The sequence below is a fragment of the Passer montanus genome, unplaced genomic scaffold (genome assembly GCF_014805655.1).
Source record: "Passer montanus isolate IOZ18808 unplaced genomic scaffold, ASM1480565v1 scaffold36, whole genome shotgun sequence".
In the NCBI taxonomy this organism is placed as follows: domain Eukaryota; kingdom Metazoa; phylum Chordata; class Aves; order Passeriformes; family Passeridae; genus Passer; species Passer montanus.
The window spans coordinates 2,866,024-2,888,443 of NW_024368374.1; positions in this window are offsets into that span (position 1 = coordinate 2,866,024).

The window sequence follows — 22,420 nt, forward strand, 5'->3', positions numbered from 1 at the left end:
CAAGAAGCAGCACTGTTGTGCCAACATAGTGCTGTGCCAGAGCCAAATAATCCTTTTAGGAGACTGCTGCTGCCAGGACCCAAGTGTATATTTCTATCTGATACTGCACAGTTTGTTATATACATACTAAGTTGTTTGGACATTCATTACATGGAACGGCATTGCATGGTGCAAGAATACACAGATATCCTTATTTACTATGCAAAACACAATGGGCTTTGATATGCAGCATTCAGCATTTATTCCCCTACTGTTACAAAAACTACTAGCATTTTCAAAACTCATTATATGGCAACAGGATTTCACAGTGTCTAAAATTAAGATTGTTCTAACTCTACTTCAAAGAAAGGCTGGCATTATTCCAGGCTAGAGGGGATTTTTACACTTCAAAAGTGCAACAGAAGTTCTTGTAAATATATGAGGAAAAAGTCAAACCAGGTAACCTTCCAAACCTTGGAACTTCTGGCAGTCCATCCATGACAACATAGATGGCAGAGTAAGTATGCTATGAAATACTGGATAAGTATTCAGAGGATAATATCTGATGCATAATAGTCTCAAGGTGCAAAAGTTACATTTGTTCAAGGAAATTAGGAGGGTAAGGCACCTATTCTTGTATACTGCTATTAGTTTCTAAGCTGACTGCTTTCAAGAGACCTCATGTTTGCCTACACAAGCTGCGGTTGCACATTTAAACATCAATGTGTTTGTACAGAGTTGTGCATTATGTGCATGCTTTAACTATAAAATTAGCTACGTCCTTGTTAATAAGGAAACATTTGGTTCTCTGTGTCAGAAAACAACAACAAAAGCCATTTAATGGAGATCTTGTCTACTCTGAATATGTCTTCTCTGAATGTTCTCTTTTCCACAGGGTGTTGATTCTGTATGTTGTTGATCCCTCAAGCTGGGTACTACTGTTCTCTCTAGATATGTATAATAGAATATATTCTACATGTACACTTTAAAAAGACCATGTTAGACAGAACACCAAGCACCATTCAGCTAAAATATCATCAAATACGATGTAGAGTATGCATACCTTGGTTTTGAATTTGGCCCATGGCTTAGTAATATTGAAAATACAACAGAGACTTCCATGTTTGATGGAAGGAAATAAGATACAGTTTTTCTTTGGACTTCATCCACACCCTAGAAGGAATGTAGTTTCATACCTGTACCACTGCAATAGTAATTGTAGAGCTGTGACATCAGTTAAACTAGGGCAATTACAAGGTATATGCTTTCTGAGTGTCAAAATGGATCCAGACCTCTCTTGGTGGAGCCATCCACAGCTTTGCTTAATATTTTTCCAATTGTTTAATTATGGTCTGCAATATTTAAATGTTCAAAAAGCAAATTTTGCCCGATCTATAGGCTGACAAAATACCATTACTTGCTCAAATTGCAATAAGATAGAGCACTCTATGTATGCACCAAGTTTTATGACCCTGTGCCTAAGTATTTTGTGAAGCAGCTTTGCCTACTCACAGTGTGAAACATGTGATGTCTTTTTATAATATAGTAGTGGTTTAAATAGTGTAATTAGGTACATTACAAAGATTGATACCTGATTGAGTCACCTTAGAAAGTGACTAAATTCTAATTGAAGATAATGTTTATATTAAAAATCTTGGTAAATTATTATTGTAAATTTTTAGTTTGTTTGTTCTCTGACTATCATTTGTTTCCTTTCAAAAAAATAACAGAAAAGCAGATTTCACTGCATTTTAGTCTTTTCTTAATAAAATATTTCCTCTTGTCAGACTTTTACCTCAGTTTTGTGATTCCTCTAAGGTAAAGAATATAAATAAAAGAGCTAGTACTTTATCAAATGTGGTTAATTGGAGAAAAAAGGTGGTTTTTTCTCTATCTGGTACTACAGGGGAAATACAGACTAGGGAACCAGAAAATAAGCTTGGAAAACTTTTTTTAATGCAATGACCCTTCATTTCCAAGTTTCTGTTCTATCTCAGTTTGCTTCCCCATAGTTTTTAAATCAATATTGATCTTGGAGCTTTGTAGAAACCCATGCTGATAACTCTGCAATTACTGTCTTTTCTCCTTAATTTCTTCAAGCAAGTGGAACTTTAACATTTTCAAACTGTATGTGAGTAGCCCCATCACAACAAGCAGATGTTTAGAACATGTTGACATTTCTGGAGAAGCACCTTAGGTCTTCCAACTAATCAGTGATGTAGTAGTGACTACATATGTCAGTGCCTATTTTACATCAGCAGAGAAATTGTGGTTGTCTAGGGCAAGGGAAAGAAGTTAGTTATTACAAAAAAAAATAAAGGCAGGTATAAAGAAATATATAAATCAAATATACTTCAGAACAGAGAGATATATTAAGCAGTAACTTATTTGTTTGTAGTATATACTGTATTCCTAAGCACATGTTTTTTCTGGGTTTATTTGTTGTCAATAAACATTCAAAAGATCCCAATAATCTGGGGCCATGAAAGGGCAGACGTTGCAGACTATCTTGCTCAAATATGTGATTTTCTTGGTGGGGGAGTGGACAGAGTGGGAAATGGAGGTGGGGATAAGAGGGAGGGGGATTGAATTTTTAGTTAGAGCTTAATACAAAATTGTTTTCCTATTCCAAAGTGCTATGGAGATGTGAGCATTTAACCTTCCCATTAAAATTATAGGAACCTTAAAAATCATAAATTCATAAATGGTGCTTATCTCTTTGGAAATGATGGAATTAGTCAGGCTAATGTTTTGAATTTTTTTAAAATTTATTTTAAAAATTGTTAATTATAATCAATATGTTAAAAGATGGCTTTCTTAAGATGAGCAGTTTTCTTTTATCCCTAGTAAGATGTTAAAATAGAAGCTTCAATAGAAACATTTAAAGTGGTTTTGAAATGAAAAATTCATTTAAGCAATCTTTTCTTCATAAATTGTTACAATTTCAATACAGAAATATATATAAGAAGAGGGAAGGTGGGAAGTTTTTTTCAAAAACATAACAAATTTTGCAATCTGATTTCTAAAATGACTGCTAGTCTGCATCTCTGCAGTGCGTGAAGGGGCATTTTCAGAGACAGGTGAAGGATGACATTCTGATTAAGGCATAAATCTGTGACTCAGAAGACTAGTAAAATGGGAGTTTAGCGATAAGTTTCCAATGTGACATTTGGTAATTTATTTAGTTTCTATTTCAATTAGCTCTTCCCTTTGAAACAGGTGTACCTTGCAGAGATATTATAAGTGTAAAGGTATTAACATCAAGCTGCTATGATGATTAAGGTTCTGTAAGTACCCACATAAAGATAGTGAATGTACTTGGACTGTAGGTCATTCAACAATTAATGAAAAGGTGTATTTCCTTGAATATGACTATGGTGGAACTATTCAATGCAGTGACTCATTATTTATTAATGTATCACTTTCATCTTTAAAGTGAAAGAGTCCCTGCAAATTAGTCCTTTGTGTCCTTAGCTGTCCTGTTAAGGATTATTTGGAGGAGTATTTTAAACACCTCGATACTTGAGTTTCTTTAGAATTTAGAAAAAAGACAGAGGTGCTGTAAGATCTTTCAAAGTACTGCAGTTATATACACAATCAATATCATTGTGTGATTTGGATGTATATTAAATCAGCACTATTCCACCTCCCTTAGAATTCAAGGTTCTCAAAAGATCAATTTTATATTTGCCTTTCCACATAGATAAAAAATACCAATGATGTATAAGCATAATACAAGCTAAATATATAATTAGACATATAAAGCATCAAAGAGTTGATTAGAAATTAAAAAATACATTCTAAGTGTCTTATGTTAAATATCGTCAATTCTAAACCATTCTGCATTTTACTGACTGAAGATAGGAGTAGTATTGACCAGGTCATGTCCCATCACAGCATAGGTTATTTTATTTTGAAAACTCTTCTACTGATTCCAGATAGGATATTGAGATACAAAAACAAAAGTAGCTACCAATTAAAAAATAAAATTAGGCATCTAATATGAGGACCAAAAAAAAGTAGCTTTTTTGCACAAAGACTTGAAAATTAATATTCTTACTGCAATAAGATTTAAGAAGATGGCTTAGTGTCGCTACTGCATCTCCTTATTGAGTAAACTAGAAATTTGAAATGTGCCATTGAAATTTAGATCATATATCTTGCAAAGAAATATGAATAAAACACACTTCTGTAGATCAACTTTTATTAAACAGAATGCAGAATCATATTTTTTCTAAATTTGTTTTCCTAAAATACTACTTATTTTCCTAACAAGGTATATAGAGGACAAAGCAAAAAGCAAGAAAGCAAACAAGCAAGAGAAAACAAGAAAACAATCCAGGGAAGCAGTAAATTATTTGCTCATGTCCACAGAAAATTATTTTCAAAGCAACATAAATTTTAAAATTTGAATTCCACAAAACTTCCTGAATTTTACTTTGCTTCATTCTTTTCATGTCAAGAATGATCTGTCCATGGCTTATATAAAAGTCAAAATATTTATTCATTTTATTGTAGAACATTTAATTAATGCTTTTTAAAATATACTTTGGAGCTTTTCTACTTACAAAATAAGGGAAAACGGAGTGAAGAAAATTTTCAAAAATCAAATTTTCAATATAAGAAAATATTATTTTTAAAGTCCTGGAAACAATCCTTTTTTAGTGTTTGAAACATGTGGTTTATTTAAAGAGATTTCTTTGAAAACTATGCTGTTAAGCATTTTAAGTTTAGTGTAGCTGAAAAGTGTATTTTCTTTTACATTCCAAAGAACAACTTTTGTTCCTGTTAGCATTTACAACTATACGTTCTGCATAAATGACTGACTTGAATTTTTAATTTCCTAGCTTTTTTCCTATTTTCAAAATATTTCATTAAGGTATTTTTTCAAGTAATTGGTAATATTCCTCTTCTCAAAGCCACTATAAACTTTTCTGGTTACTATTGTTTTATTCTAATCACGCCTGATTTGATTTGTTTTCCCTGGTAAGAAATATTTTTCTGCCTTCGGAAGAGGCATTAAGACAGACACATACGATTAGCAGAATACCACAGAAATTAAAAGGCCATTTTTTAAACAAAAACAACTTGACTCAGTAAATCAGAAGCTTTTTTTCTACTCCTCCTCCACTCCTAAGCTGTCGAATTCTAATTTACCACAGTTGCCATAAACAACATTTGGGAATTCAGTCAGAGTCTGGGGTGGAAATCAGACTGCTATGTCTCCTTTAGTTCATGCCCTGTTGGACGCCCTCTGAACAGGCACTTCTGTATGGCTATTACCTTGAGCTTTGAAAATGATGAGGCAGAGAAAGGATAGTAGAAATTAATTTAGTTTCTCTGTTATGTTCTAACATTTGTGGTGTACATCAGCAATGGAAGTTAGAGATAGTGCCAGCAAAATTCATCAACAAGGACTGAGCACAGCCCATGGGTACACCACCAGTCAAAAGTATAAACTCCTATGTGTGCTTAAATAGTCATGCATTATTTCTTACATTCAGATTTATTTGTTCTGCTTACCCTTCACTGTCATCTTTTGTGAGTAACGTGCAGTATGATCTGAAAGTTAAGGCTTATTGCTGCACTTTAAATTTTGATCTACTTATTCTAATTCTTTTAGGCGGTTATATCATGAATACAAATACCTTGGAGTCAGTACAAATAAAAACATGTTTTCCCCACAATTTTCCAATAATTAAAAGAGATAGCAGTAGCTTTAAATTTCTGCATGTAAGCATTTCTTAATTCTACAAGGCTGGGAGAACATAGAATTTTATGATCCTTAGAGGTCCCGTCTGTCCCTAACCATTCTGTGATTCTGCAATTCCTTCTCATAGAAACACTCTGCTTTTTGGGTCATAATATTTCCCCTAATCCTTGGGCTCACTATCTTACCTAATTCCACAGGGGAACACTCTGCAGAAAGTGCAACTGGGTTAATTTACATATTATCAAGAATTGTCTTGCTTTAAAGAGGCTAGATGTGACCCAGAGACCACATGAATATCAGATAGATTGTAAAACTTGAGCCACATAAATGGTGACATTTATGGCTGTGTTTAATGTATTTCATGAGGCAGAAACATTAAACTCATCTCTGTATCTCAGCATTTTTCTCTTTCCATATATTCCAAAGTGAAACCTGCCATCAAATATTAAAAAAATAAATTTTTCTTGCAAATGTAGCAAATTACCCTTAACTGGAATGATCAAAGCTGGGTACATTTGCATGGTTTCTCTGCTGAAATTATTTATTCAATAAAATCCACAAACTCATAACCAAGGGCTCTCATACTTAAATTCTCTTCATTAAGCATTGCATTTTATGCTGAATTTGTATTTCAGCTGAATTTGTATAAAATGACTACACATATGTAGCTAGTCAAGTAGATCTAGTTTGAAAAAAAAAAAGCCACAAATTCCTTGCAATGATCAGCAAATAGTTATTCAAGGCTTGTCTTCTGCTAGAAGAGGACATTCATTTACTGCCTTGCCAAATTAATTTTGGGTTTTTTGGATAATTTCTCCAGGTTCTAACTTCCTTATTCTGTCCTCTGACCATTAACTTCAGACTTTTCTCAAACCAGTTCCCTTTCTCAAACTGATATCCTAACCAAGTGCTTCAGCCTTATACTTTATGTTTTTTTCTCTCATTTTCTGAGAGAAAACATGACCTAGTAGTAGTCAACAATATTATTTTTTTATTCAATTCAGTTATTACTCTCTATGAGAATGTGCTCCAAGTTTGTGTCATTGAATTAGACAAAAAATGGTTACTTTCACATGTAACAATTTTGGGGGTTTATCCAAAACATTAATAGTTAGTTTAGAAACACAGAATAATGAAGGTTGTAAATAACTCCAAGGTCATCAAGTCAAACCTTTGGCTGAATACCACATTGTCATCTAGAACATAGCACAAAGACAAAAACAAGCATGAAGCATAGCACTTCCAATCATTTCTTGAATGATGAGATGACTCAATCATTTCCCTGGGCAACTTATTCCAATGCTTAATCACTCTTTTAGTGATGTTTTTTTTTCTTCTAGAACCACATCTGTACTGTCTCTTGTGTAACTTGAATCAATTTTGTCTTGGCACTTGTCATCTTAGAGAAGTGGCTGCCCTTATCCTTCCAACAAACTCCTTTCAGGTAGCTGTAGAGAGAAACAAGGTCACTTCTGAGCCTCCTCTTCTCCAGGCTAAACAACCACTTCTAAAGGGAAGGCACCTTGTAAAGCTTGTGCAGGCCCTTGAGCAGTTTTGTTGGTCTCCTCAGGACCTGCTTCAGCACCTCCATGTTTTCTCTTGTGGCGAGAGGTCCAGAACTTAACACAGGACTTGAGGTGTGGCCTCACCAGTGCCAAATGCAGCAGAACAATGACTTTCCTAGTCCTGCTGCACACTATTGCTGATGCAGACCAGAGTGCCATTGGCCTTCCATCTCTCCTGGCTCATATTCAACCATGTTTAATCAGCACCACCAGGGTCTGTTCTGCCAGGCAGCATTCCAGCCACTCTTCCCCAAGTTTGTGGTCTTGCATAGTGTTGCCATCTCATTGCAAAGCTTTCGTACCTTCTCAGTGATATCTCATGGGCAGCTCCTCACAGCACTGACTTTTTCTTCTTCTCAGTACAGCCAACAAACACTATCTCACAGCTCCACCAGCCAACCTGCTCTTTTATAATACCCCTCTAATTGGATCCAGCTGTGGCCTATTAAGGGCAGGCTTGTTCTTAATGCTTGATAATTAGCACAGCTGTAACTCCTTAGGGGTGAGATTACCTTCACCACTATCTCTATTCACCTACCTTCTATCTATCCACAGCATGGGGTTGTTGCGACTCAAGTTTAAGACCCAGCCATTCACCTTATTGAACTTGATACTTGTTGGCCTTAACCCATTAATCCAGAGTGTCCAGGTCCCTCTGCAGAAACTTCCTACTCTCCAGCAGATCAACACTGTCACCCAACCAGGTGTTGTCTGCAAAACAACTGAGGGTAAACTTCATACTTCAAACTTCAGTTGACCATTGAAGAATTTTGAGTCAAAAGATAATCAGGAAAGATCTTATCTCTGCTGTGCTCTCAGGGATCTGTTTCTATGCATGTAATCACCATGCATAAATTTCTCATTTGTAAGGTTGTGATTGCAATGCCCCATATTTCACAAATGTGTTGTTATGGTAACTGAATTAAAAGGAAAACTTAGATGGGTAGAAGAAGAGTCAAGTAGGTATCTTAAATAGATTTAAAAAAAATTAAGCTGATTTATTTCTCCAGATAAAGACATGGGGTTAACAGATGGGAATGGCAAGGAAAGGACAGAAACAATGTGTCATGTGAACAAAAGAAATGCTGATTCAGGAAAGAAAAGGTTTCAGAAAACTAGGTGGGCAGTTTAGGCTAGCCCCTACAGCGAAACTAATTTGCCTGAGTGATACTTGTACAGCAGAAAATGCAACCTGACGTTGACCTTGTCAGTATTGCAGTCACAATGTTTTTACAAGGAAAAAATTCTTGAAATATGGATTTCAGTAGAATGAAAACACGTGGTATCTTTCCACATATTGCAATTTTCTTCTTTTTCTGCAAAACCTAGTCATGAGAAATAAAGGAGATTTCCATTTTTCAGTTTTCTGCGGTCTTTAAAAGAGTGGAGAATCGATAGTACACTTTTACCGTGTTTTTTCAAGGTTTTTATACAGCAGAGACTTAGTCAACTTTTATCAGAGCAAAGTAACCTCCCACACCTATTTTTTATTCTTGTATAGTAGGGATGTAAATTTGTGTCTTTTCTTGTTGCGGCACTACATTTTAAAAATAGAAGAAACAGAAAAAAATCAAACAACAAAAACAGCATCAACAAAACAAATAAAACCCCCTAAAACCCACAAATAAAACAACAAAAAAATCCCTAGAATCCTCAAGAATCTTGAGGATAAAGTTGCAGTACTCTGACAGCACTTTGGTGAAACACACTGCAAATAAAAACATTATTCTTGCACAGGGTACTGAAAAAGATAAGCATTCTTCTTGCAAATGAGGTGGAGCCACTAATATATAGTAAATCCTATTCAACTGCAGTCCCTTTGTTCTTCCTGTCTTTGCTTTTCCATCAGAAATCTTTTCAAAGTTTCTCATTATGAGAATATATATTTCAGACCACAACACTAAGAGTATGGCTCCCTGTGTAAGCTCTTGGGGAAATTTACAATTACTCCAAGTGCACATTTGCTCCCATTGCTCCCAGTTCTCACACATCCATGCTTTGAAGGTCAAGGAGAAGAATTGCAAGTGGGAAAGAGCTGAATAAATGTGTCTTTGTACTCCAGATAGGATGGTATTGCCACTAGATATTTGATATGACAAAGTATTATATGACAATGTATCCACATCAGCTTATAGGGTTGAAAGAGAGAAATATGTTTTTCTGCATGATTATGCCCAGAAGCATAATTATTCTTCTGACTTTTTATACTGGTGTACAAAACTGGTAGTCACAGCACTTTTACACTGTTAAGCATTAGGTATGTGTTCCAAGGAATGCAGGGGTTGTTTCTGTGAAAAGTCATCAGAATCTTCCCCTGTGTCTGAAAGATCCAATGTCATCTGGCTTCAAGGCTGAGCCCATCAGTGATGGTGGCAGCATCTCTGCAATGATAGAGTTAGAAATCAGAGGTGTTAAAAATGGAAGAAAAAAGAACAGCCTGAAGAGAGTGTGAATATGTGAAAGAAACAACCCTGTGGACACTAAGGTTAGTGAGAGAAGGTGGGAGAGAAGGTGCTCCAAGTGCCAGATGAGAGACTCCCGTGGTGTGGTGACCATGGTGAACAGACTGTTCCTCTGCAGCCCATGGAAGTCCATGGGAGAGCAGATATCCATCTGTAGCCCATGGACAATTCCATGTTAGAGCAGATAGATGCCTGAAGAAGGCTGTGACCTGATGGGAAACCCACACTGGAGTAGATTCCCAGCAGGAACTCTGGCCCTGTGGAGGCAGGAGGGCACACTGGAGTAGGTTTGCTGGAAGGTTCCTGAGGGGGACTCATGGTAGAACATTTCATGAAGAAGGGAAGGACCCTGGTTGGACAACTTCAGGGAGGACTATCTCCCAAGGAAGGGACCCAAAAATGGAGTGGAAGAAGAGTTTGAGGAGTCTTCCCCTGGAGGAAGAAGGACTGGAAGAGACTGCTGATGAACTGACTGATGACTGCCATTGTGATGAACTGACTGCAACCTCCATTTCCCATCCCCCTGTACCACTGGGACAGAGCAGATAGAGAAATTGGGAGTGAAGTTGAAATAGAGAAGAAAGGAGGGTTGGAGGAAAGTGATCTAATATTTACCTTTTATTTTTCATTACTTTTATTTTGACTGATGATAAACTAATTTCTCCAAGGCAAGTGTGTTTTTCCTGTGACAGTGATTGATGAGTGATCTCTCCTTGTCCTTAGCTCATGAGCCTTTTGTTATATTTTCTGTCCCCTGTCCAGCTGAAGAGGGGAGTCACAGAGTGGCTTTGATGGGCACCTGAGTGAGCCAAGGTTAATCCAGCACACTGTGTCAACACGTTCAGGGTCAATGAGCAGAAAAATCACTCTGAATGTCCTTAACCAGTATTCCCTATAGAAATGAAATTAATGCTTGAAGTTTTTGTAAGCATACTTACATAAACTGTGATGCTTGCCTCTGAGCTTCTTTAGCTTGATCACCTGGGTTTATTTATGGTTTCATACTTAAAGCTTTAAGTTTACAGCAGAGTGAAAACACAGCATGAAATACAAATGACTTTCTGTGGAAAGAATTATTTGTCCATATCTTAGATTACATAGTAAACGTTGGTCACCAACGTTTCACAATTGCAATTCTTACTTTCAGCTTTAAGGGAGTTGATTTGACCCAATTTTATTTAGCTACTTACTAAATTATCCACATCATTTACCTGTTTAAAGAGCTTGTTTTCTTGGATAAAATCCCTCTGGCCTAATTTTGCATTTAGAAAAATTTAAGACTTCCAAAAGGTGACTTGTATCATCCTAAGGTAACTATTCAAAATAGAACATCTAAATCATGCTTCAATCATGATTATTTTTCTTCATTGACTTAAAGAGGGCATTTGATGACTTAGTGACACTTTAATGGCTAATTTTTAGACTTCTGAAAATAGGCAAGATGAATAGCTTGTACAGTATATAACCAATGCATTTTACAATGAATACATACTAAAAATGTGTGTCATCAATCCAACACAACCCAAATGGCAATAACATGTGTGATATGTCTTATAATATCACGGCTCTCTGTATCCACTTTTAAGTTCTGTCTTTGATTATTACCCTCTTCTTCTACCCAGTGGTAGTTACCTTGTTCATTCAAGTAGCTCCTGTGAACTAGCATCTTCTTTCCCAATCTTCCCTACATCTTCAACCATCACTTTTCTGAACATCAACCATCCACTTTTGATCCTTATACAACTTCCATGACCTGTCTGTGAGTCTAGTGCTCTAACTTTACAAAATTCCTTGCTCATTTTACCTTTCCCCCCAGGGACTTACTTCTTTTCACTTAATCTGTGTCTCTCAGTCATAAGGCTTAAGTGGAGAGCAAGGTAACTTGAGAGATGTCTTCCTTATTTTACCAAGTGCACTGTTGTAGGGGGTAGCTTCAGGCACTGTATGAAATAAGGTCCCCAGTGGGAGGTGTGAAAAACCTACCATTGCATTTGAAACGTCAAACTATTGAGTGGTGCTGAAATCTTAAGCAAGGTTTGAGTCTGCAGTCATTTAAATAGTGTCTCTGTTGGGGAGTTCACTTGAACAACTCTGTCCAAGAATAAGAGTGTTCAAGAGTACATTTTGGTTAAACATACAGGTTTTTATCTCAAAGACTAGTGTCACCATTTATTGAAACTCTGTGCACAAATTTAATGTGACATAATACAAAAAAACAACAAAAAAAAAGACTAAACCTGTATCAAACTTTTTTGTTTTACATAGTATTGAAAGATATTATTCTTGTTTTTTTTCAGCTGCCATCTTGCAAAGCAAGATATAACCAAAGCAGAAAGTTTCTACTGAAGCGCAAACCACATGAAAAAGTCCGCTGTAGTTGCTGGAGCTTTTGCCTTGCATATGCCAAAAACTTTCATCTGACACTTGAAAAAGAATTCAACTCCTGATAACTACTGGATTATGGAGGAAAAAGGAATGCCCAAACCCCACAAAAGTAGCAATATTTGAATTCAAACATCTGATAGTTTTGTACTAGGTAAAAAATTTGTATCAGTCACAATATTTAGAAAATATGATGCTGTGATGAGAGAGGTAACAGATCGATTTTATTGACTTAATGGTGGACGACAGCACTGTTAAATCAGGCATTTGATCATTAAAAAATTTAAAAAATATGAAACCAATATTTTCACTGTTCATATGGCTTATTTTTCACAAAGAAATTCGTCCTAACGAAAACCCAACCCCAAACAAAAAACCTACACATCACTAACTTATTTTTAAGAAATTTTGAAGGGTATTTTTCTTATATGAAGTATATGAGTAGGAATATTTATTAAGTCTACTTCTAAGAACATTATATAAAAATGCTTATTTCCTTTTTTAATGACTTGGATTTTGTTTTGTTTTTTTTTCTATTTATGGATATGAAACTTACGATCTTCTATTCCTACATCTTCTACTGCAGTTGTGTCTCTCTGTATTAAAGTACTTGTTCCATTCACCATTTTCCAGCCTAAATTCTTAGTTATTACAATGGGTTTATCCATGGGTTTTTCAACATATTTCTTCCTCCATTCCATCTGAGGAGAGTGAAACTTTCTCTAGTTCTTTCTATTGTTACTGAATATATGGGTTACATCCATGAATTTCTATATTCCTAAAAGCTCATTATGTTGAATGGTTTTCATGATTTATTTGAATGCAACCATGCAATTGATCATACTGATAGGCAGAGATAAAGTACTAATTCTAAAACTTGAAATAAGAAAATAACTTGTAGTGACATTTAAAAAAAATCAACTATTTTATTCCAGTATTTTTCTTCAATCTCAGATGATTTCAGTTTACATTTGAGAAAGTTCCATTTCTTGTTATATTCTTAGACAATTTAATTTAATAGCTACATCTCTGCACACTTGGTTTAGCTAAATTACACCTTAAGCCCAGAATAAAATTTGAAGGCTTAAATACGCGAATTCTAAACCACACAAGAAATAAAAAATAAGAAATGAGAGGTGTGAGGAAAATTAAGAAACTTGTCATTCTTCTTCTTCCTCCTTGTAAAGCTAGCAAATTTTTTAAGTTAATGGTAGTTCTCAGCCAGATAAAATCAATCTGCCAGTCCTAGAAACAAAATAGTTTAAGGGCTTTCTTTATAGAATCAAACATTATTCTTGAAACTCTCCAATGATGCTTGGTAACTTGTTTTACTTTTAAGACACTTTTCCCCTTTTTATTTTCATTCGATTTAGGTCTGAGTTTGAACTTCATCTTAGCAAAGCAAAATTTCAGAGTTACCCTGGAATTCAAAAGGATATGGAGAACAGTTTTGCCGGTTTGTTGCTTTTTTGTTTTTTGTTTGTTTTTTTTTCCCTGTTAATCAAACCCTGGAATTCAAAAGGATATGGAGAACGGTTTTGCCGGTTTGTTGCTTTTTTGGTTTTTGTTTTTTTTTTCCCTGTTAATCATAATTGTACTTCATATTATGAGTTCTTATTTTGATGCTTTTTTACTTATATTGGTATTTCCCAGGGTCAGAGGCAGAATGTCAGCTATTCAGAGTGATCATCTGAACTGACATGTTGAAATATGTTTTCATGAAAAATCACTTATCATAAAAACAGTGGCAGATTTTAAAATCAGACTCTCATCATTATTCTTCCTGCTGCCCTTGTCTCCAAATATTCTTCAAGTGTTTTAGCAATTAATTTTAAACCGTTCAATCATTTAAGTTCTTTTTTCACTAAAATTTCAGATGCCAGAAAAGCTTTCTATCTACATCTATAAGATGTCCCAAATTTATTTTCTTTGTTCATATGCAGTCTAACATTTTATAGGTTAAATCTGTAACTAGTGCTACATCCAACAAAGACAGGCATAGGAAGATTTTGATTCTCCTACCTGCAATTCTTTCTTCATCTTCTTAGTCTCATGTTTTGATAAACTTCAGTATTCAGACAAAAGGGCTGTTAAATATCTGCTTCATATTAGTATTTTGATTTTCTTTGTTCTTTTGTTTCTCAAAGTTCCATTGTAATTTTTCTTTTAACATATCTCTGAAGTATCTCTTTCTTCTGAGGATTATGGCAAACACTAATCCAACTTGGGTATTGAAAATGACCTAATATATCAGTTTGGAATGCTTCCACCTGAAGAAAATCTTATTCTTCTAGTCTCTGTGTTTTTCTTTTCAGAATGTTATCTGTCACAAAAGAGGCCTTTGATCCACCAGTTAGAGCTGCATTTTTGTTTTGCTTGCTGATTTTTGTAGATAAATTTATCATTTATTCTGTTGTCATTTTTCCCATATAGCATACTGCAGCCAGTAGGTATATACAAAAACACCTAGCTATCCTCTCTGTGTCAGAGCTGTGTACTTGTAGCTGGTCAGATTTAATGGAAATGAGTTTTGTCATAAAGAACCCAAATATGTTCAAAGCAAAGGAACTTTTCAGAGGCTGATAGCAAACAAGCCAAACCCACTAACCAAAGAAACCACAATTTGCCTGAAGTTTTGTAGAATCACAGTAAGAATCACAGAATGGTTTGGGTTGGAAGGGACCTTAAATGTCTTTATCTCACCTGTCAGGGATAGGGATACCTTTCAAAAGATTGGGTTTCTCAAAGCCCCATTCAAGATGGCTTTCAACAACTCCAGAGGTGGGGCATCCACATCTTCTCTGGGCAACCCATTCCAGCACCTCACAACCCCCATCATAAAAATGTCTTCCCTACTTCCAGAATAAATCTACCCAATTTCATGCTAAAACCACTGAAAGAGAGGTATTCTGCCATCTGGTTTTCATTTGACTACAAAACCTCATATCATAAACTTGAATTTTCTGTTTGTATCTATGCTCATCTTCATGCACATAAATTTTTGTTAAGCAGGAAAGCAGATATCTCAGTCTCACCACCAAGATTTTGCTTCAGGTGGTAGTCACTCACCAGATTTGCTACTACTTAACTGATTTAGATCAGCAATTTTCAGGCAACATCACCTCTCTAGCAATTTACTGGTTTCATATATGGTCTCATACGATTTAATAATCAATAATGAGCAATAACATCACCTCTCTAGCAATTTACTGGTTTCATATATGGTCTCATACGATTCCTCTAGGTAAGGTTAACTTGGATGCATAAGGCCTTAGGCTGCTTCTGCAGAACCTCAAATTTAGGTGTATTCATCACATGCCTTATCTCTTTTATTCTTGAAGCAACATTATTATGTACACATACACATGAGTAACAATAATCATAATAATAATAATTATTATTATTATTGTTACTCATGTGTATGTGTACATTACAAAAATAAATTGTTTGGAGGGAAGGTGTCTATTTTTGGTTTGGTCTTTCTCTTGTCTTATTTCACAAGGCAGCTGCTGACTCCTTACAGATACCATGCTTCCTGTTTGAATCAGCTGAAGATTCCATCCCAGTAATGGCTAGAACACACAGGTTTCAGATAGACATGGAGAGACGTGGATTTATTTTTGGATAAAAGTTCTTCATGTCTAGACAACTGTGGGAGAGTTTGTCCGTGAGGATGGTTGTCCATTGATGATGAAAGATTTAAGCCCTAATTCATCTTTTGTTTGTTTAGCTCTTCACTGACTTTGGTGTCTACAAAGCTATTTCTCTCGCATATTCTCACTCCTCTCTTTATGAGCTGTTGAAAGAGCTGTTGCCCTTTTAAAAAGATTTTGTTACAGAGGCACTGAGTGACTCAGCTTTGGCCAGTGGAAGGCTCATCTTAGACCTAGCTGGATCTGGCTTTCTCCAAGATAGGAGCAGCTTCTGTTCTCTTCTCATAGGTGCCACCACTGCAAGTCCTCCACTACTAACACTTTGACATGTAAACATCATATCCACCTACCCATGTGCCAATAAACCTCACCTATGAAGATCATGGAGCAAATCTTCTAAAAACTATTTTCTGGCACCTGAAAAAGTGTAAGGTGATTGCAAACAGTCACCATAGATTTACCAATAAAAAATTGTGCTTCAGTAACAACACAGTCTTTTATGATGAGACTTCAGTGACATGGATAAACACGGGCTGACAATCAAAATTCAGAGGCAGTAATCAGCAGGTACAAAGTCCAGATGGAGGTCAGTTAACAGTATTTTCCCTCAAGTATTAATTATGGGGCCAAATATCTTATTAATCCTCTGTGTGATGAATGTATTCCAGGGAGGAAACACTAAATTTTGCATAGTCAATATGGAAGGGCATGAATGTTACTCAGAGGGACCTGAGCAGGCTAGAAAATGGACTTACAGAAACCTTGAGAAATTTAATAAAGATAGATATTAAGTCATGCATTTGGGATGTACTAACTCTATGCACTTGTACAGCAAGTGGGTGTCATGTTTTCAGTGAGGACAAATACAATATATTTGACGAATGCCATTTTTTACAGGCTGATAAATTTCAAAGAAGATGTTAGAAAATAAAAAATGGAAATACAATGGAAAAATCAGAGAAATACAAAGTCATTACTCATAAAGGGAAAATATTGGAAGTCATTCCCTAAAGTATTTTGTTTATTTAGTTTTTGAGGTTAAATGGTGAGGTATTTAATTAAATCAATTAAAAGAAAAAAAGTGTTTTTCTTTTTTATTGATTCTAAGCAGTAAGAAAACATCCTAAATTATCTCATTCATAAAGATGTTAAATTGGCTGTCCAATTAGTTATAGAGTAAATATCTACACAGAAGAACAACAGCATGGGTTTGGCCAGGGATAATGTTATTTAGCTGTGCATTTGATATATGGTTATTGATACTGCTTTATTCTTTCCCTTGAGTATCAAGAGTGATTAACAAAGGAGGCAGGATGCAGGTTTCATTATTGATTACATTGTCTCTACAAAACTCTGCACACAGATTTCTTTTTCCCAGTTTATAATAGCAATAATTACCCTATTAAAAGAATTTAAGAAGGATTAATGCAATTGAATGGCAAGGCTTGATAAGCCTTTTCAGCTAAGATTTTGGTTGCCAACTCATCTCCAAGAAATGTTCTACCTTTCTTTTTTGTGAATATTTAGGTTCATCTTTTAGATTGGTTAAAAAGTGGCCTTATAACTTCTGCCAGCATCTTCATTTAAACACGGCAAAAAAATAACAGAGACTGATCTCAAACACATTTTACCACTAGCCCCTGTTTCCTGATTATTCACAGAAATGCTATTCCTAAGGCAATATGTATAATTTACCATGAGGAAATGATAACATTTTCCTTCCACTTCTCAAATAAGTAATTTTCTGTTTAAATAGAACTGAAAGCAACACCGAACTAATACTATTGAAAGAAAAAAGGATTGTTGCATTTTCTGGAAAATAAAGGATCATTCATGCAGAATCCAGCTCAAACTTTCAAAGAGGAAACAAGGGGAAGATGGATATATTTCCTTAAGGATATTATTGATAGGAATCAGTGCTAAGCAAGGGGAAGCTTCCCAAGGACGAAATTCTAGAAGAACATGTCTTGCTCTGCTACTCTGCTTTAAACCTGCAGGTAATTGTTTTATAAATACATATAGAATCGTAGAATATCCTAAGTTGGAAGGGAGTCACAAAGATAATCAAAACCCAATTCCTGATCCTGCATGGGACAGCCCCAACAATCACACCATATGCTTGAGAGAGTTGTCTAAATGCATCTTGAACACTGTCAGCCTTGGTGCCCTGACCAATTTTACTGGGTGGACACTATTTTATTTTTTTTTTGCCCTAGCTACAAAAGACCCTTACTCAGCCAAGCCAGCCTTCTCCCTCAACTGCTTGACTTCTGGTGTTTTGGAATTGCTTATTCCTGTGTATTTTGGAGCTGGTGCTTAAAATGACTGGCACTGATGGATGCCAGAACCTTCAAAAGCACTTTCCTAAGGGTCTTTACTCACTAGTTCCCTGAGCAGCCCAAAGTCTGCTTCCTTCCTATCCAGGCTTGAAGCTTTGCTGGCACTTTTCCTCCTGTCAACAGAGATTTTAAATTAATTTTCTTCATAGTCACTCTGTTCAAGACAGCCAGGAAACACCTCTTCACTCATGAGACCCCCCTCTGTTAAGAAGCAACAAATCAAGGAGGCTATTTTCCCTTGTCAGCTCCCTGTACAAAGTTTTCGTTCAAGTTTTAGGAACCTTCTGGATCTGTTTGTGTCAGCTGTGTTAACAGCTGTTAACCAGCAAGTGGAAGCAAGTTGAAGACCCCTGTAAGGACAAGGACAGTTGATTTTGATGTGTCTCTTAGTCCTTCAAAGATTAACTCACTGTTTTGCTCTGCTACTATGCTTTGAACCTGCAGGGAAGTTTGGTTCAATTATCTACAGTAGACTCCTGTATATACAGGGCTCCTGTATATATAGAATTTGTGATTTCATGGAAAAATATATCTTCAGCCTCAGATTTAGGTTATTTATTTTTAACAGAGCATGTATTTTGTTCTTTTTATACATAAAGCCTCAGATCTCAGAAAAAAAAATACAGAAACAATGCATGTGAATACATTCCATTATGAATATCAATAAGTTTTGGGTTATTTTAGTTTATTCATCATTAAAACCGTATAACATTGTTCAACGAATATATTTAGATTAGAAAAAAAAGAAAGGACAGAAACAATTTTTCTATTTCATTCCAGGGGCAGATAAGAAAACAATATGGTTCTGTAGTTGCCTCCAAAGAAAGCTGCAAAATTTACTTTTCCCAAACAAATAAAGATTGGGTATATCATAATTACTGACTTGTATGACAGCTACATTGCATGAGGGGTCTGGGTATTAGCTGCAAGCAGAGAATATAGACAAATTTTCAAAACTGAAAAAAAAAATTCTTGGAAGGATATACATATTGGAGGGATATACACATCTGCTTGTTCTGTTTGTTAGCTGGTCACACACATTGCTGAAATAGGAAATTCTGAGTTGTAGATGGAACCCTTTGAAGAGTGCAGTGGCTTCCACCATGCTTTCTTTTCCACCGGAAACTAGGGCAGGGTAGAAAAGGTCGTCCCATGCTCAGATCTCATTCAGTATACAATCAAGAGTCAGTAGACCAAAGAGTGAAACAGACAAGTATAAAAATGTCCATCCAGTAAGCAGGTGGAGTTGAGCACTGAGAAAGAAACTTGAAATGAAAGGAAGGACAAAGAAATATTAAAATTAAATAGAAGTAATCTTTAAAATAAATAAATAAAAGTATAAAAATAATTTGAAAGACAAAGCTCAGAAGACCATGCTATCATTTTTTGAACTCTTTGACATAACCTTCCTAAATTTTGCAATTTTTCTAGGTCTGCTTACCTTTTATCATTAATAGCTTACTTTGAGCTTGGATATTGACTAAGTATTGGTGTTTAGTAACTTTTAAACCCCATACAAAAAGCTGTGTCAGAGATCTTCCTGTGAATAGTTAGCAAGTTGTAAAAGCTGCCACATTATTTGATTTTGTGCTGCTTGACACAGGTGGTACATCCTACCTCAGAAATTATTTGTTGGCTCACTTCTCTCATGTTGTATGTAAATAGTTTTAAAACAGCAGCTGGACCAATGAAAAATAGGTCATAAACAATGCTCTGTGTATGAGGAAAGACACAAGAAAAAGTATTAAGTTATCTTTAATACTTCAATATAAATGTGTTCACCTCCCTGTTCTGGCTTTCTCTTTGAGAGCTTCCTAGGAACAGCTGCAGCCTGAAGTGAAAGGACATCACAGGTGGCCCTTCCTTCTGTGTCAGTCAGAGCAAGAGGCGACCACAACTCCATTCCATCAATTGATGAGTAAAAATATGCAAGTAGGATAATGGGGAGTTGGGTGAAAGAGAGATAATCCTTCATTATCTCCTCCAGGAATACCTGCAGCCTGTTTTTAGTCTATTTGTATTAATTGTAACCTATAATGTCATGTTGTGTTTGAGCTCCAATAACTTACATTTTACTTTGAGGGGTTTGTTGACTAAATATGGAATTATATTGCTATATTTTACCCCTTTGCAAATTAATTATATTTCTGGTAATGGGGTGAAAACTTAAGCACTAACATGAGCATTAACGCAAGAAATGTTTTTGCACACATAGATATTTTTTTCATGAAGAAAAGTCAGATAAGTATGGATAAGTACTTTGGAACACAAAATTCCCAAAGATATAAATCACAGAAAAAAGGAGGAATTAATTTGGCTAAACATACACATTAAGACTGTCTGCACCTGAGCTAATCATTTCAGGCTCCCTAGAAGTCAAAGAAGAGAAATAGGCACTTCTAGGTCACAATTCTTCTTATCCTAAAATAGGCATCTGAAGTAGGTCAGATGAACTGCGCCCTGAGAGTGCCTATTATTCTCTACCAACTATAAAGAGAGTCTGGCTTATTAATTCAGATTCAGTGTAGATGTTTAAGGAAGATGAGATGAGTCCCACTCAGGGAATCCAGAATTACTATTCAGAGACCAATAGCAAGTGATAATTCTTGTTTTTCAGATCTATATAGTATTCAAGAGGATAACATACATCTAAACACTGATTTTAGGTTCCTAAGTAATTTAGGTATTTCAGAATATTTAATCTTATTTCATGCCTTATTCTCCTTTGGCTTAGAGAAACTACTATCAACTTTTTATTACTGTATTTCAGTCTAATGATCCATGACTCATATTCTCTATCAGTAAGAAAGATGAAAGCCTTCCTCAACCTTAACAGACTTTTATGAACAAAAACTTAACAAAGCAAAAAAATTCACCTTTTCATGTATCAGAAAAGTCCTGTAATACCAATAGCCTGGGAAATATAACAATAAGGACAGATCTGTTACTAGGCTCACTAGTATAGCTTGATTTCAGCAGGAGTGCTCTGAACATTTTGTCAAATGAATATCTGAGTTTCAAATCAAGCCAAAATGCCTTGGATTTTCTCTTCCAAATTTATGTGGAGAAATAATGGAGTCCAAATATATTTCTCCTCCATAACCGTGACTTTTTTTCAGCAGTGAAAATACTGCCTTATTTAAGAAGTTTTTGTTCAAATGAGAGAACAAAACAGTAGATAACATAAAAGGATTTTTATTAAAAAATATTTTGAATCTGATATACCAATATCTTAACTACAGGGCACTATTCAGACCATTATCCACTTAAAGTATATATATATAGTTTATAATGCCTCTAATAATAAATAAGTAATTTTTACAGTGTCATTGAAAAACTTCTGATCTAAAAGGTTATTTTTGTGTCTCTATTTATCATAGCAAAAAAGTATTCCATTACATTTTATCACTGTCAATGTGGGTATATTATGTTCATCTTAGAAAGAAAATCTAAATGAAAAAGAAACCTAACTCATAAATTTTATCATTTTCAAGTTATTTGTTGGAGAGGAACTGAAATAGTAGTTTTAGATAACATTTTTTCGCAGTCTTTGGTGTCCCAAATAAGAGAAAAAGCAATGAGGATAATAGAGGAAATATTAATAGGATTTATAGCCCATTGAATTATCAGGATGCCTTCAACTGACTTTGGCCTTTTGATCAGATTCTAAAGTAAAGAAATATATTGAATTACTTTGAGTGCTTGGAGCTTGCTAACAAAAGGGGTTTGAAAAAAAAGAAGGAAGGAATGCTGTAGCTTTTGAGATTTCTTCTAGTTCTGTCATTCTACACAGGGATACTTGTAACAAGCAAGATACATCTAAGCAGAAAGTAATAATGAGATAAATGTTACTTAATTTCTGTCATCTTAAAATCTTGCTACCATCTAAAAATTAAGCATTTCAGTAGTTTATAAAGACTTCTACACAAAATAAGAACCTCTAGAAATTATCGTGAACTACAGAATTTCTACACCAATTTTAGGCTAATTTCACTGTAGTTGGTGGCTCTATTTACTGACCATAAATGAAATTCAGACATCTAGCAAATAAAAATTACTAGCTTCTATACAGCTAGAGGTTTCTGTACCTCACCCTTCCTGAAGACCTTGAAAACTTGAACAAATATAGTATTAACACTTGTGTGTGTGTATTCTGGTGGGAGAGACCACCATCAAGTCATGTTGCCAACAGGAGACAAAAAATAATCTCCTTCACTTCCTTTATAGAATTCAATAAGTAGTACAGTTATTTAAGCTACTTAAAAATGCATTTGTTTAGCAATGTATTTAGGGTATTTCATACTTGAATCCTTTGAAATTTTGGGTT